The sequence below is a fragment of the Mus caroli genome, chromosome 2, assembly GCF_900094665.2.
Source record: "Mus caroli chromosome 2, CAROLI_EIJ_v1.1, whole genome shotgun sequence".
Taxonomy (NCBI): Eukaryota; Metazoa; Chordata; class Mammalia; order Rodentia; family Muridae; genus Mus; species Mus caroli.
Window position 1 is genome coordinate 29,093,245 of NC_034571.1, and position 17,509 is coordinate 29,110,753.

At 51.7% G+C, this 17,509-nt stretch overlaps 2 protein-coding genes and 1 non-coding gene across 5 annotated transcripts in view; 1 reads left to right on the plus strand and 2 right to left on the minus strand.

Moving 5' to 3' along the window:
• Ralgps1 (Ral GEF with PH domain and SH3 binding motif 1) overlaps positions 1 to 17,509 on the minus strand; it is a 245,190-nt gene that overhangs the window by 69,777 nt on the left and 157,904 nt on the right. The window lies entirely within an intron of this gene.
• Positions 8,985 to 9,121, minus strand: LOC115030480. Its single transcript, XR_003836076.1, has one exon. It is a non-coding gene; the product is annotated as a small nucleolar RNA SNORA48 (small nucleolar RNA).
• The window catches only part of Angptl2 (angiopoietin like 2), a 31,938-nt gene continuing 27,605 nt past the window's right edge, over positions 13,177 to 17,509 (plus strand). The window contains exon 1 of the mRNA XM_021182385.2: positions 13,177 to 13,662. The gene's annotated coding sequence lies outside the window, so the exon portion shown is untranslated. The remainder of the gene's footprint in view (positions 13,663 to 17,509) is intronic.

A 17,509-nucleotide genomic window follows, 5' to 3' on the forward strand; every position in this document is an offset into this window, starting at 1 on the left:
ATGTAGGAGGCAGGGGCTGATGCAGATGCCATAGAGGGCGCTGCTTGCTGGCTGGCTCCGTACACTGCCCCGCCCATCTCCGTTAGTCTTCAGTCGCACTGAAGTCCGGAAGAAGTAGAGTGGAGGAATGGACTTGCTCACAAGGTGAAGGCAAGCAGGCAGAGAGCAAAAGCTTCCTGCTTCCACATCCTTGTGTGCAGGGTTCTAGCAGAGAAGGTGGCACAGATTAGAGCTGTGTCTTTACCCAGCTCAAAACATCCATATTAAAGGCATGTCTTCCTGTCCAGAATACAAGTAGATCTTCTTACTTCAAACTAAGCAAAAATCCCTCACAGGTGTGCTTTCCACTTTTGGATTTTAGCTAATTCCATGTTTCAAGTCACAATCAGGTTGACAACCGAGAATAGCCATCAAATCTCTCAAACTGTGAGTCAAAATAAACTCCTCCTTCCTCGGTTTGCATCTGCCAGGTTTTAGTGGAGCAAGGAGAGTCTTGGGAAGGATGAGGGTCCAAACCCCTGCGGCCCAGTGTCCTCTGGGCTGCTCCCACTCATACATCAGCATACACGCCACATTCCGCTGCACAGATATTCTTAATTCCAGGATTATATTTAGCTGATACTTATTATTAGTGAGGTGTTCTGAACACAAGTTGCATTTAGTCCAGCAACCTAAAGAGAACCTGAACCTTAAAAAAAGGGGGGGACCCTCATGTATGGAGGTGGGGGTGGGGTGTAGCCACCATTCCTGAGGGGCAGCCCACTAGCAGGAAACTGGTGCTTCAGACGCCTGGCAGGATTAAATGAGCCGCATGGCAGTGTGAATGCTTTCTGTCAGAGCGAAGTTCTCTGTGTGTGCTGAATCACAGGACTCACAGGGCACAGGACAAGAGCACTAAGTGGATCCTAGCCTAAGACATGGGCGTGGTAGGGTGGAGGCAAGGAGGCCTGGCTGGGCCAACAGTCAGCTACGAGAGGAACCTGAAACCAGCTTTGTTGGTCCTTAAAGCCTGTAGTGGGTGCTGGAGTGTGGGGGTGGTGGGGATAGTTGCGTGCTCTGACAGCAGACCTCAGCCAGAGAGAAACGAGGCCCAAAATAGGCTGGAGCCTCTGGGCGTCAGTGAGGATTCACCCCTACCAGCAAGTCACAGCTCAAGCATTCTGTTTACCAAAGGCTTCTGCACACATAGAAAGGAGGGAAGGCCTGGGTTCTGTAATAAAAGGGGGTGGGGAGGGTCTCAAAGGGGGGATTTCAAGGTGTTGGAATCTTGTCTGAAATCTACGCCAGAGCAGGTAGCTCGGGACCAACCTGGCAGAGGAGAAAGGGAAGGGTGCTGTGGAGCTGCCCCTAAATGGCTATCACGCTGGGAATACTTCCAGCCTGGCAATAACAAAGCAGGGCTAACACCTACCGGAGCACCGCCGCCTCAGTGGGCACCTGTGCTCCTGTGAGTGTGTGGACTCCCTGCTCTTGCCAGAACTTTGTGGAGGGAGGCACCACAGTCTGGGGATTGTTGTCCCCAGGGCCACACCCAGCCACACTGCTCGTTTCTCTGCAGTGCACTGGGTCCTTCTCTGCCCTCTTACTAGAGCCCTGCAGCTGTCTCCATGGGCTCCTTCCTGCCTTCTCTGTAGATCTATGGAGGGGACAGAGTCAATGTCACTGAAGCCCAGCCACGGTGAAGCATCTGGCAGGCACGAGTCCCCAATGGCCAGACACATTTGTAAGTGGGTGCCCCTCACCCTGCCTTACAAAGGACATGGAAAGATGAAGAGGTGACAGGAAGGAGGGTGGGCAGTTTGTCAATGGCAGAGTGTGGGTTCAAGAAGTTACACTCTCTACAGCACACTAGTCTACCAGCAGGGCAATACGACTATGAGGATAACAAAGGGAAAACCGACATCACAGAGACTTTAGCTACCCATCTTCCGTCACATCGCTCATATGCCAGCCCTGCGCAACACAGGTGCCATGTCCATCCCCGATTTAGAAAGACAGAAATGGAGACTCATGCACTAAGCTACTTGCTCTGGGCCATTCAGTTGGCAAGATAGGCCCAAGGTTTAAACCTGGCCCCCTATGACTCTAGTGCCCAACACTGTGCTACCAGACCCCTTATTTCTTTGCCCATCAGTGTATGTTATGTTCTGGACTGGACATTGGGCCCTTAAAGAGGTAACTAGGTGGCCCACCTGACCTTCCCAGGGCAGGTGCTAGGAAAGGAAGTACTCATGCCTACTGTCACAGCCAACGCTCCACCCCTGCTTTAGAAGGTATTATTTGATTAACTGGCAAAAGTGGTTCCTGTGCACAGTCATTTTTTCCAGATCCTTTTCTTTCCTAATATGTACCAGGAAGATCACTGGAAATCAGGAACAAATGACAAATTCAGTCACATGAATCTTGGTTTAGGCCAGATATCACCCTGTGTCTTACATGCTGGGTTTCCTCGGCTCAGAGTCAATGGCCCGAGAAGAGGGAAAGCCTGAGACCAGCTCCTAGGAACCACTGGGAGAGACCAAGCTGCACCCTTCCTGTTTGTCTCTGTGCACAAGAAACAACCTTCAGCAGCACGACAAGGGCACTGCCTGGCCAGCCCTAGCTCATGGGTGCTCCTATGAATTTGCTGGAACTAAGTGTGAATTTTGGGTCACATCCCAGCTCTACTGAGTCACAGCGTCTAGGGTAGGCCCATCAAACTGTGTGCTCGTGGCTCTCAGTGAAGTCTGAGCTATTTGAGGAACACTAATCTTAAGCTCACTAAAGTCCTAAGCACAAAGGGTCTAACACCAGTTGAGCCACTGTGTGTGTCAGCCACACATCTCAACCTTGGCACAAACTCTGGGCATTAACAGTATTCCTCTACTTGGGTACGGTGGCACACTCCTATAATCCCAGCACTCAGAAGGCTGAAGCAGAGAGCATAAATTGTAGACCAATCAGGGTCACACAGCAAGTTCCAAAGCAACCTGGGCTACACAGGGCAGTAACAATAAAAACAAACGGCTATTCTATAGAAAGATAAACCAGGGAGTCAGGAGCAGCCTTGAGTTGCCCCACATTACCTTGATGGAAACATCCTCCAGAATATGGACTTTGGCTCTCCAGGAGCACAGATCTAAACTCTGGCTTGGTCACTACTGTCTGTATGATTTCACCTCCCAAACCTCACTGAGCTAAGCCACCTCAGCAGGTACAATGGGAAACCCTTCCCTGAAAGAGCCCATTCTATGGATGCAGTGAGCACATCCATGTGGAAGGCCTCCCAGCAGGCAGGCCAGGCCCACATGAGCATGACACAGAATGCAGCCTTTACAGAAGAACAGAGATGCTCTAGATGCTGTATTCCGGAGCTCCCTGGACTGGAGCTCGGGGACCTCCCACAGGACAGCTCTCCAGACTTAGCTAGTGTCACTTAGGAAAAGCACTACCAGGTGGCTGGTACGCCTGCTGGGAAGAAGCAGCAAATGAGAAGCTGGCTGGGAGGCTGGGAAGAGAAGACATTGTTAGCTAGGGAGAGTAAGCATAGCAACAATAAACACAGCTGCCTGGGTTTATGGGGCTCCTGGAAGCAGCGGCCTCCCCGAAGAGAGTCACACTACTGCCAGTATGCTAAACATGACTGAGTCACCATTAGATCAGTAGGGCTGGCCAGCAAGCACGTGCATCCGTGTGTGCTTGTGGCTCTGTGCAGAAAGCCTACAAGAAGGGATGGGAACTGTAAAGAGACAACCTTGTCATCTTCTATCCAACTGGTTAATTATCCGTAACAGCTTGCTCCTCGGGGCCCAGGAGCCAAGGAGTCTCTGGCAAAAGGAGATAATTTAGAAGCTTCGGAGCAGGCCCTGTGACAATCACTCATGTGCAGCCCTGGCCACCGTGTGACCACGCTCACTCCAGGGAAGCCTACATTTTCAGGCTTTTTCAAGAAACCCTCGTTCGTCTGCCCGTCTGCCCGTCAGCCTCTGAAGTCCCAGGAAGGTTAACAAGGTTAGTAGGAGCTGACTGTTCTCCATAACAAGGACTTTAGCAGTCCCAGTAGGAGGGTTGTAGTGGCTCCCCCACCCCACCCATCACACTGTCCTCTAGAGCTCCTGCCTGTTCCAGACCAGGCTCCAGAAATGACTATATTGCTTTCAAGTTTATGTGGAATGGGGATGACTTTAATCAGATTTGGAAGTTTTCTGTGAGATTGTGACTGTGAGGAAATAAAACTCTAAGAACCTTTACTTCCACTGGACCTCAGTTTCCCTGCAGAAATGGGCAGAGGCTCACACAAGGACAAAGGCTGGATTCCAGAGGTAAGCATTCCTAAACAATACTGTCCTGAGATCAACTGAAAGCCAGTCAAGGGAGAGTCTCGGCAAACTGCCTTGTCACCAACCTCTGCCACACAGACGACTCGCCATCCGCATGTGCTGACTAAATAACAAACATGCTTGACATCTGGGCGGTGCTTTGACTGTCCCAGACAAGTGGATAGAGAAGTCAGGAATGAATTGGGTTGCATGTGAGCTGCTTCACACCAAGTGTGCAGCCCATTCTGGTGGCTGGATACACGTGTCTGGTCAGTGTTTAATAGACACTGCACCCTAGTTCTCTGAGGTGCCTGGATACCCTCGGTGACACTAGACAAAGCTCTGCCAGGGACCGTCTTCAGACTGTTCCCTGGAGCCAGACAATATGCAGCTCTCTCTCTGTTGGACTCAGGGCAGCAAGTCACAGGACTGACACAGGCCTCCAGAAGGGGAGGGAGCAGCTGGCTTGTGTCAGCTCTTTTATTAGGTCTGGGTAGACGGAGGCTGCAGCCTTCTACCAGCTTCCTGAAGCTTGGACACTCCTCTGAGTCTGCCTAAGCCCAGCTGACCAGGAGAGGAGGGAGGGGCTAATGCCTGCTCATCCCCAGTCTCACTGAAGCCTCAGCTCCTAAAACTGCCACACTTTCGTCCACATGCCAAGTCTTCAGTGTTAAAAAAAATGCGTCATGCTCTTGTAAGAAACAAATGGTTTAAAAGAAGAACAAAAGAAAACAAGAAAGGAAGGAAGGAGGGAGGGGAGGAGGGGGGAGGAGGGAGGAGAGGAAGGAAGGGGAAACAGAGAGGTAAGTGCCGGGCATGGTATCACACATCTTTAGGCCCAACACCTGGGAGGCAGAGGCAGGTGGATCTCTGAGTTCGAGGCCAGCCTGGTCTACAGAGTGAGTTCCAGGACAGCCAAGACTACACAGAGAAACGGTATCTTGAAAACAACAACAACAACAACAAAACAAATAAAACCCACAAAAACAGATCTGCTAAGGGAACAGTTGAACTTTCAGCTAAGAGATGCATCCCAATTTCAAAGATCTCAAAAAAGAAAAGGTGCCCTGGAGGTGAAGAAATGTAACCTGTTGCCAGGCCAATGTGCTCCTCCAGGCCATGCAGGCTCAGTCTCAGCTCCAGTGCTTCAAAGTCAAGGACCCCATTTACTCAAGCCCCAGTCTGCTTATCAGTAAAATGGACCTAATATACGTCCCTCTTTCCGGTTCAGAGATTACTGCTGCTATGACATGACAGCTGAGACGATCAAATTATCAGAAGGAAAGGTTTGCTCGAGCTTACAGAATCACTGCACAATTGTCTGCCTTGTTGTTTTTCTCAGAGCCAAGGCTGCACAGGATGGTGGGTGAGCATCATGGAAGAGCCCTGGTTACATCACGGGCTTGGAAGCACAGAAAGAGAAGAGGGCAGTACTTACTTGGATGGAAAAAATGACCTAACTTTCTCCCAATAGGCTGCACCTCCTGTAGGCTCCAGTAGCACCGTAAGCTGGTGAGCAGTCAAGGTCTAAACTATAACAAAACAAGCACGTGAACCATCTCTGGAACGCACATCTTGATGCTCTAATGAGGCACAAGAAGACTGCCCAGCTTCCATTTGGGGGGAGGAGGGGAAGAAAGAGTTTATCCGGCTGATACCTCAGCATTACAGTCCATCATTAAATCCTAGTAGGAACTCAAGGCAGAGAACTGGAGGCAGGAACTGAAACAGGCTATGCCAGAATGCTGCTTCCTAGGTTGCTCTTCATGATTTGCTCAGCCTTTGTTAAAAGACGGGCACCTGCAGGGCCAGGAGGATGCTAACCGCTGCAGTGCTGTCAGAAGCCTCAGGCACAGCACAGGTGCTAGATGAGAGCATTCCACATGGGGAAGCCTCGAAACTGCTGCACAAATTCCCTTTCAAACACCAGTTTACCCTAAATCACACATGTCCCATGTGGGGAGACTCTTAGGGATCATCCGTTAAAATCATAGCTGGAAGAAAGAAATTTCAGTAATTTGTTGGAAGGTGGAGTTTGGAGTTCAGGACCTACCAATAGCTGCTTTGTTAACAAGGCTTTGTGATACCCCAAAGGTGACATCCTACATTAAGCCCACAAGATAGAGATAGGGAGAAAACCAAAATAAACCCTAAGGTAGTTAGGTGTTCTCACTACCAGCTATGACAAAACACATTCTCACAAGAAGATACAGTCTCTTCAACATGCCACTCATAGTGAACAGCTACAGACACACAAAGAAGCAGGAAAATGAGACAAAAAAGACACCCTCCTGTCCCAGCCCTGCCCCAAGTCAATAAACCCACACACTGGACTTGGAAACAGCTATTATAAGCGTATCTAAGAGTTTCAGGAAATGAAGGCCAGAGCCCAGACACTCTCAAAGAGAACTAGTAACCACACAGAGACTGCAGCAGCAGGTGGCCCTGCCCGGTTCTAGGGACTCCTGAATACAGACAAATACCACAGTTAGCAAGGTTAGCACTGCCGGGCACAAACGGGCGGGTGGTGGCTGACCACGCCCTCTGACGTAAGGAACAGAAGCTGCGATTGCCTGGTCCAGACAAGGCTAGAGGTCTTTGTGATGTGGAGAAAATGTGGTTTCATTCCCTCATGGGGAGAAGCAGGTGTGCAAGGCTGGAGCATCGTGCCCACCCCCCTCACAGAGCTCAGCGCTGTCCCTACAGGTGCGACAGGCCGGAGCATCCTGCACTGATGGACCTTGAGTACTGAGGCTACCTGGATTGCCCTCTTCTGGAGACCAGCTGCCTCCTGCTCTGCCCCTCAGGGTGGGCTTGACTTCAGCTTTCTCCGCATCTAACTCGGAAAACATTTACTCTTCTAGCTCCTTCCAGCAGCCGCTGTCATCTCTAGTTCTGTTCTGGTTTTTGTTTGTTTTCTCTAGGATTTTTTAACTTTTGATTCTTTGTGAATTTCATATAATGCACCCCAGTCCCTCTCATCTCTCCGACCTCTCATGTCCACCCTTCACCCTGGCATCCTCCCCCCAAAATCACACACACAGCCACCACCACCAACAACAACTAAAGCATAGAAAACATCTCGTCATGGAAGCTGTGGTGTGTCCCACAGTGTATCTCTCTGTCCACACATCTTCACTTGCAAATGTTCGCTGCAGTGAGTCATTGGTCGTGTTCGAGATCTCTGGCATCTGTCACGCCATCCATACTGGATCCTCATCAGGACTCCTCCCAGTTATCCTGTCGTTGCCCTGTGTCATGGAGATCCTGCAGCTTTGGATCCGCACGACTGGCCCCTTCATGCACTCCAACTCTTTGCAGATGATATAGATTTTGCGGTGGGCCTGGGTTGTGGCTGAGCTGGTCAGCCCACCAGTTCTCCCCTTATCTGTGCCACCAAGGCGAGCTCTCCAGCGCTGCTCTGGCTAAGCCACCCAATGCTGCCATCAGGCAGGGTCAGCACCACTGCTCTCATGCCCCTGGGGCTGATTCACCCACAGCCACGCCTCCAGAGCCAGCTCCATTGTGCTGCCCAGCCAAGGTGTGGGGTCCACCCTCCCAAGTGCTGCACCTCCAACTCAGGCTACCTCACGGGGGCAGAGTCCTGAGCAGCAGGGCCAGCGCTGCCTTGCTCACGTGCTTCAGCCAGCTCACTGGCCCACCATCAAGGTGCAGGGCCTGCTCTCCCACACTATAGTCAACAAGAGGGCAGGGTCAGCCCTCCACTCCCAGGACCCAGGGCCCAGGGCCCAGCTCTCTCCACTGGCACAGCATCCCCACATCACCTCATGGCAATGATTGGCTGGGCCAAATCTCCAACCCTTTCAGCCTCAGGGCTGGCTCATCTGTGCCCCCTCCTCCAACCAGAATCTGCTGTGGGGTCCAGGCAAAGTGCAGGGTTCACTTTCCCAAGCGCTGCAGCTAGTGAAAGACAGGGCCAGCTCTCCCCAGCTCATGACCCTGTGGGCAGCTTTCCCAACTGCCAGAAGCAGAGAGGGCGGGGGTAAGGGAGCACCAGCTCCATGCCTGCAGATGAGTGGTGGGGCCAGCTCTCCCACACTCTTCCCATGAGGGCCAGCTTCAGTGCGCTGCTTGGATGAGGTAGATGGCCTGCAGGTAAGAGATGGGGCCAGCTCTCCACAGTGCCACATCCAGTGAGGGGCAGGGCCAATTATGCACAGCCCTTGGACATCCACATGGTCCCCAGCTGCCCTGACCAGGGACACTCCCATGGTCTCTAGTGGTAATGTGAGCCATGCACATCAACACTGACCACTGCCTCTGCATAGCCATGCACTTAGACGTGGCCCTCAGAGGCAGCTTGGGCTGGGCTTCACCATGGCCCCAGATGGCGGGGCTGGCCATTCACAGCAGGCTCCTCCTGTCTACCCTTGAGTCTCCAGTTCCACCTCTCTCCATAATGCCCAAGCTGCTCCACTTCTTTCCCCCGCCCATCTGAGCACCACATACGTGCACACTGCGGTGGCTTCTGTTGCAGGATGGCCACATGGCTGGTGGGCCTCTGGATGACGTCTTCTGTTAGTGCTTTGTGGCATGGCAACAGTGGGTATCTATGTCTTGCCTGTGCTGTGCACTAAGGGGGAGGTCTGTGGGTGGCATGGTGGTCCACAGGTCTCTGTCTATCTCCCTCCTCTTTCACTGCACTGCCTGGATTTGATTTGATTTTTATGAATCCTAGGCCTAAGGCAGCTTTGGCCACCAAGCCAAGCATCAAGCTAGGACGAACTGCCATCCACTCTGCCCCTGACTGACATAAGAGCAACACCACCACCAAGGGGTCTCTTTGCCCACTGACAGGGGTTTATCCTCTAGCTTTTGTTTGCTTGTTTTAAATCTAACTGGTTGTGGTAGTGTACACCCTCAATACCATTACCGGGGAAGCAGAGGCAGGAGGAGCTCCGTGAGTTCGAGGCCAACCTGGGCTACTCAAGAGTTTCCAGTTGGCTTGAGCTAAACAGCCAGAATCTGCCTTTTTTAAAAAAAAGAAAAACTCAAGTAAAAATTATAGAATGAAAAGTACAATACTTAATAAATGTTTCACTTGAAATGAATAGACTGATACAGAAAGGGAAGGTTGGCACAGCGGGAACCAGAGAAAAGATCTAAACCGCACAAGGAGGGGTACACAGACAGATTCGCGTGACCTCAGTGTGCAGGTGGGGTTGAGAGAGGAGCGGGAATAGAAATAAAGCCTCTCTCCTAAATGTGTGAGAGAAAAGCAGTCACTGGCCCAAGAGTCTCAGAACCCCCACAAGGAATCAACGCAAGGAATATCACTTTTGATCACATCACAATCAAACTCCAAGAAGCCACAAGAAGAGAAAAACTTCAAAAAATACAGAGGAGGAAATAAGGCCAGCTGTAGCCAAATGTGCTAGTCTCTGCCTGCAATCTCAACACTCAAACTGAGGCAAAGGGATCTTTGGATCCAAGCCAGCCTGGACCCTGTCTAAAACAACAAACAAGGCTGGAGGGGTGGCTCGGCGGAGCACTTGCCTAGCATTCAAAAAGCAATGGCTTTCAACCCTAGCACCACATGAACCGGACATAGCAATGCGCACCTGTGAATTCCAACACTCAGGAGGTGGAGATGGGAATATGGCAAGTTCAAGGCCTTCCTCGGCTACACGGAGAAGTTCAGTCATTTTAGGATACAAGAGACCCTGATTCAAAACCAAAAGCAGACGAGGAAACATCTGTCTACATAGGTACTGACTGCCTAGTAATAGTACAGTCAGCATTCACAGGTTGTATGGAGCCAGAATGTCTTAAACTAATGTGTTATACAGCTGCTCATTTAATATTTTAAAAAATGTTTTTATTTTATGTGCATGAGTGTTTTGCCTCTCTGTGTGTCTGTGCTCCACTGTGTGCCTGGCACCCAGGAAGACCAGAAGAGAGTTACAGGTGGTTGTGGGCCATCACGTGGGTACTGAGAATCACACTCAGACCCTCTAGAGGGGCAGCTAGCACTCTAACAGCTTAGCCATCTCTTCAGCCCCTTATCAATTTTCATAATAGCTCTCTGAGGCCAATCCTCATACTACCCCCCACTTTGTAGACGAGGGAAAGCGAGGTTCAGAGGTTCAGAGCAGAAAAAGGAGAAACTGACTCTGAAGCTTGAGTTCGCCTGCAGGGCACCTGGTTGTCTTGAGCCATCAAAAGGGCAAGGGTTGTGCACAGATGGGTGGGTCAAGGCCACTCTGGTGGTTTTGACATTGTTGGAGCTTTGGGTTATGCAAACAGCAGTACTAGGATAACCCACATGCATGAGCTACACGGATGGTCACCAGAGGACGTGGTAGTCCTGCAGACTCCTTTTGCCATCAAGTAAGTCCTATGTCCTACCCCTGTCTTTCTCACCAAATGGCTCAAGCACGGCCTCCAGCTTCAGAGGCCCAGCCTGTGGCTCCAGCAGCAGACTCCTCAACACTGGCCTTTTACTGAGACACTACCAGCCATGTACTGCTAAAAGCCTGGGACTAGAGCCTTGGGACTTAATCCCACCTCTCTAACAGAGCCTCATCTCTCCTCAACCAAAACGTTCTCTCAGCTCCACTGAAAGAACACCTCATGGCTGGGTATGGTGGTGTGTGTCTGTAATTCCACCACTAAGGAGGCTTAGGTAGGAGGATTTTGAGTTTGTGGCCAGCCAATGTAATAGTATCCAGACTCAAACAAAACAAAATACAAGAGCACCATATAACTGTTCTTGCCCCAGTGTCTTCTCCAGTTACTTCTGTGGTCTAACAAATGACATCAAAACTCAATAGTCTATAACTATCCCATTAAGCTGTGAGCCAGGAATTCAGATGTGCCACAGTGGAATGGTTTCTCTCTCTCCTTCAGAGCCAGGACCCTGACAGGGAGACTGTATGGTTGAGAGTAAAGTATAGGTGAGGTAATTCGGTAGCTAGAGGCTGGAACCATCTGGAGGCAACGTTGCATGCATGCCAGTGGAGGCAGTACTATCTACCATGTGCTATGAACCCTCAATTTCTCAGGCTCTGGCTTGCTCAAGGCTCTATGAGGCGGTGTTCCAGTGGACAGAGCAGATGTCACCTGGCCTTTAAGTAACCACCTGTTCTCTGGCCTTGGACATCAGGTTCCTTCATTTCATGCTACTGATGTTACCAGTACAAATTGGTACCACACACAGACTTGTAAGGATGGAGAATGGATACTACCTCTCAACGGGAAGAGTGTCAGAATCTCCTGGTGATCTGGGGCATGCTGGGACTATCTTTGAAGAAGCAACTATAGCACTTTCACCTATTCCTCCTGGCCCTGACTATCCCCCCCCCCCCTCCACACACACACACTTGATTGCCTACTGGGTCTGAGCCATCCTATGGGATTGGGCTTAGAGACTTCATCTGGCAGCTGGCCCTGGCTGCTGAATCTCCCTGTAAGATGCACCCTCAGCACGCAGCAGTTTTCTCCCAGCCCGACTGTTTGCTGTCAGAGGACAGGGGCTTTGGCTAATAGTAGCATCTTCATAAACACATCCTAGAAGTGAGAGGAAGATAAGTGAAAGGGGACAGCCTCTCAATGTGCTGTATGACCACGCTGCGGAATATGGTGACTCGCTTCCAAATATGTGGTGTTCAGCCACAGGACCCGGACTAGGTCCTAGGCAGAAAGCAGAGCAGTGCTCATCACTCCCTGGTAGAAAAAGACTTCCTGCCCAGTCCAGATCAGCTCTCTGGCTAATGGTGCCCCTTAAGGTCTGTAGTTTCTTCTAGGAACAGAAGAAATTGACAGAAGAGGGGAGGGGCTAAGTAGGCTGAGGAGAAGCAGAAAAAATAATTTGTTTCCTGAACAAAAGGTGGCAGTCTCGGGAGAGGGAGCCACAGTGAGTCTGTCTCCTTAGAGACCAGGAACATATCCCATGTTACCTTGCTGTAAGAGAGGGCCACTAAAGTTTCCTCTTAGTTCGTACCTAAATGCTACCACCACCACTAACACATTTCAAAGAAGAGTCATCACTAATATCAAGCAGTGGGTGAGCCTGTGCATGGGACTTGGGGTCTCCCCCTCTCTGCACCCCTGCAGGATGCCAGTGGCCTTCCACTGCCAGCTCAACAGACTTGATGCATCTGAAGGATGTGGCCTAGGTACCAAGGTCACCTGTCCTTCTCTACTAAGAGCCACCAGTCTTAGCACTCGCTCCACTCTCTTGACCATTCACAGCTGACAGCTCCCGGGGACTCTACCATGTGTTCCCTGAACAGTCGCCCAAGTCACAGCTGAGAACTGAGGCTGGCAGGGTCACATAGCAGGGGCTTGGGATTCAAGTCCAGCCCACCTGCCCACCCGGCACATCGTCCTTGATCCTGTAACCAGACCTTCCCAGGTGACCGTGGTGAACCTGGCAGTGTTGTTGGAATGTGGCTCACTTATGCTGTAGGGAAGGAAGCTCAGGGAGTGGCGAACAGTCTTCCTCTAGTTTGGCCCCAACCCAGTCATGGTACTTTCACTGTCCTACCCCACTGCCACATTAGCAGTGCCTTCTGCAGGGATGAAGTGATTTGTAAAGAAGATGCTGAACACTTAGTAAGGCAACCCACAGAAAGAGTGAGCAGGGCTCCCTGGCCTCCCAAGCAGCTGCTTGCATAGCCACAGCTGCTCAAGTCCGTTACCCAAGTCCAGTGGAAGCGCTTTGCCTACACAGGGCACCCCAGCAACGTCAGCCTTCAGGGAGTGGAGCAGGCTGGTGAGCCAGGAGCAGAGCTGGCCAGCCTTCCTGTGCCAAAGAAGGAGGGGGCCCCGCCCAGGCGGCCAAAGCAGGCAGGAGGGGCTGGGCCAGCTGGGGCTGGAGCTAGTGTGACATCACCAGGCGGCCCGCCCCTGTCTGGAGCTGAGGGGAGGCCCAGAGCTTTTCTGGGGCCTGGGGGATCCTCTTGCACTGGTGGGCGGAGAGAAGTGCCTGCAGCCAACCAGGGTCAGGCTGTGCTCACAGTTTCCTCTGGCGGCATGTAAAGGCTCCACAAAGGACCTGGGAGTTCAACTGAGGCTGCTGCTGTCGGCCTGGGGATGGACCCCAAGCCCTGAGTGGTTGTTGGACCCAGGACCTGCAAGAAGCATGCACTAAGGCAGCTGCGGACCACACTGTGAGGGAGAGCAGGTTGGGAGCAGCCCCGGTGACACCAGAGCCAGCCTCATCCCTAGGAGCTTCAGAGAGCATAGACTGCTGCCAGCTGAGGCCAGTGAGGCAGGGCTGCTCGGCGGCCAGTCCAGCCTGAGACTCGGGACCTCTCCTGGAGGCCACGGCCAGGCTGTGCTGCTGATGGCACCGTGAGGCATGTGAAGCGCTGCTCCAGGGCCAAGCAGGAGAGAAGAGGTAAGGGGCCAGCTCTCAACTGCAGCAGTCAGGGGAAGAGGGGCTTGAGATGGGCAACCCTGACTCCTCCAGCTTCCGTGTGCAGCTGGAACCCACAGGGGTCAAACCTTGCTTTTGCTCAGAGCTGAATCAAGCATCTGACCAGGCAGAGGACTGTGAATACTTGGGCAGGGTGGTGTAGAGGCACAAGCACAGTGGGCTGGGATGTTGAAGACTTCATCCGTGAGCCCCACTCACCTCTTTCAGACAAAGAGCCCCTGGGTGAGCCGGTGTGGCTGTTGGACACAGGCTGGTAGCCGGGTATGTGCATGTGTGTAGGTGCGGATTTGAAAGGGCAGCAGGCTGAGAGCCGCAGGGCAGTGTAGGACTGGGCAAGTTGTGTTCAAGCTCCGGACTCCTGCACACCCAGCCAGCTAGAGAATATGCTACGGCAGAAGCAGATGTAATGCGGACCTGAGGCAGTGAGGGCCTCCGTTCGTAAAGTGCCCTGGGCCAGGCAGCACTGTCTGCCAGCGTGCCAGGAGCAGAGGCGTCCTGTGCGGGACAGAACATGTCACCCACAAGTTTCTGTCGGTAGGACTGGGGCAAAGGGCTGCCCTGACTTTCCCTCTGCGCCCAAGGATACAGTAGATGGACCCCAGGTCTCCAGCCAGCAGGATGTGGCTGAGAAATTGGAGGACTCTCTTTCTGAGCAGCCCAGTGAGGGGACACAGCAGGCGCCACATAGGGAGTCAGTCCCTTGAAAGCAAGTGCTTCTGCGGCATGAGATAACATTTCCAAACAGAAAGTCTCTGCTGATCCCTCCCCTCTCCCTGTGACATCGGTGTCACGGGTCAGCTATTGCCTCTGCTGTGGGATTAGGAGAGTTCCCAGAGGCCAGTGTTGTTACTCAGAAAAAGATCCCTTTGAGGAAGACTGAGAACACAAGTTCCAAAGCTAGCTCAGTGCTCTCCACATGGGTTCTTCCAAGTACAGGCCCGGTATAGCAGCGATTATGAGCTGGCTCCCTGTCTGAGCTCTGTTAAGTGGCAGATCACAGCTTTTCGAAACCTCAGTTTCCTGATCTGTGAAAAAGAGGGCTGAGAGCCCAGCTCAGCAACAGCCAAGCAGACACCTGCAGCGGCCCCACAACACACATCTAACTACCTCCGTCTTCCAGATGAGGAAGCCTGGCATGTGACTTCAGGGTCTCTTCAAGTCACACATCACTCACTGCTCTCCAGGGGTGGCGCATGAGACCTTAGTTCTCAGCCCAGTGATCAGAGTCTCTAAAAACCTGGTTACCAGTTATTAGAGCCCAACCATCAGAATGCCCAGAGGGAAGAACAAGTGCCCCAATTCTTTCCCTGGCCTGGATTACATTCTCTAAAGCAGTGGTTCTTAAGCTGTGGGCTGCAACCACCTCAGATAGCCTGTGTATCAGATATTTGCATTACAATTCGTAACAGTAGCAACATTACAGTTAAGAAGTAGCAATGAAATAGCTTTATGGTTGGGGGGGGGGCAGTCACCACAATATGAGGAACTGTATTAAAGGGTATTAAAATAACTTTATTTTATATTTTATTTATCATATATATTATTCATATATATATATATATATATTTTTTTTTTTTGGTTTTTCGAGACGGGGTTTCTCTGTATAGCCCTGGCTGTCCTGGAACTCACTTTGTAGACCAGGCTGGCCTCGAACTCAGAAATCCCCCTGCCTCTGCCTCCCCAGTGCTGAGATTAAAGGCGTGCGCCACCACGCCCAGCTATATATTTATATTTTAAATATAAAATAATAAAAGAGTATTAAAATGTATTAAAGATACTTTGCATCTTGGACTGGGCCTGGGCCACCTGTAGCATTTCTACATCCTAGAAGTGCATGATAAGAAAACATACAACTAGACCAAAACTTCCAACACCACTCTCCCAGGCAGGATGCTCTCCTGCATCACCCTTGGGATCTGCCTACTGGCATCCCTGTCAGAGCCACAGGGATAGGAAAGTGGAGTTTCCTTGGTCCCACAAGAGGGCCACTGGCTGCACCTGTCTTCAAGCTGCAGAGGGACAAGCAGAGAACAGACTCCAGCAAGCCTGGCCATGGTAACCACTGCCACACACCACCAGTGTGTCTGAGCCCAGGGACAGAGGTTTCCCGAGTTCCTGGTGGCATTTGGAAAGTGGCTGTGAAGTACATGCTTCCAACTCAGGCTTCTGGTGTGGCTGACACTGAAGGTTTCCTACTGCAGTGTGAACCTGGTGGCTTTCTGGCCTCTGTAAAGGTTCTGCCTAACTCTGTGAATCTGGCTAAGACATACAGATTACCACTGGGCAAGGGGAACACAGCGGAAAGAGATAGGTGGACGGCATGTACGAGTCTAGAGATTGTTGTCCAGCATGGCTATGGGCTCACAGTCAAGAACCCCACAACAGTTGCCCACTGGGCTTAGTGAGCAGGCACTCCACCTTACTCCATCCTTACTCCTACCCTAGAAAATGGGTTCCTGTTTCACATGAAAGAATAAGGAAAGCTAACCTGCCGACGCTAGCAGCTATGTGATCCACAGGCTTTGAACCTAGTACTGTGTTTCAAAGCCCACTCCCCCTTCCATTGTACTCCACAACTCCACACGGTATCCTGACCTCTCTGTCCTGATGCCGCCCTATGGCCCTCCCTGGCTGTCAAGTCTGCTTTTGCTGACCTCAATCCCTCCGAGAACAGTGTGCTTCCCTGGCGTCCCTGCTGCCTTCTCTGTAGGGACCCGCATCTGTAGCGTGGGGAGTGGAGCTGCGCGGTCCACACTGTTTCCACCCTGCGTGTGGAGGGCAGAGCCTGGGGTTCATCCACCTGACAGGATAGGCATGCTGGCAGGCATTCCCATCACTGGCAGGGGAATCCTGTGAGGCTGCTGTGTGGGAGTTGAGGACCTACCCTGGGACACACCTAACAGCCCTTGAGGCAGCACAGGCATCTGAAACAAACACAGCAGACAGCCAGTCTCTGGGAAGGGCAGGTATATTCAGCCTCTGGCCTCTCACTGAATCACAGCTTACTTTATCTGGAAGGTTCTCATCTTAGGTGCACACCATAGAACAGTTGTGTAGAACCTAAGAGCACTAGGCTGAGATAGGCTGAGATAGACTGTAAACAATCCTACAAACACCCAGCAGATGGCGTGAGTCATAAGAGGTGGCCCTGGGAGCTGATACAGAAGTGGAAACTGAGGCTCAGGAACACAGTATCTCCCACGGCCTCTCCATCGGTGGCCCATTAAGGAGGAACCCCAGCTTTAAGCTGTCCCTCCAGCTCAGCTCACAGTCTGCTACAGCCATGCAGTAGAAATCTCTGTGAAGAACTGATGGATAGAGAAGTGAATCTTTCTTGTAAACTTACGGAAAACACCAAAGAGGTTACTTAAGCTCGGGCAGCTTGGAGTTTATGGTGGTAGACAGTACACATCAGAATCCTTATTTGGGGTAAGTTTCTGTGGCCAAGCTGTATCCTGCTCCTAAAAGGAGCAGGGGGTTGGGGGAGGGTGGGGGTGTTACAGCATCCGGTTCCATGTATACATTGCCATGAGACACATTCTGATCACAGGAATGCTAAGATGCTGGGTGTGGAGCCAGGCCTCTGACAATGAGCCATTGTGCAGGTCCACTCCCTGGTGAAACCAGCCTGTCTTGAGGCCAGCAGCCCTAGAGACTTGGCCTCTGTCACTCGGTTCTCACACAGGCAGATGGAGACCACCACAGAAATGCCCAGAAGGGACTCTTATCTTCAGCTCCCAAAGATTCCCAGTTTCCTGAAGGCCCAAGCCTGCCGGGGTGGATCCTACTCCAGTCTCTGCTGTGGAAG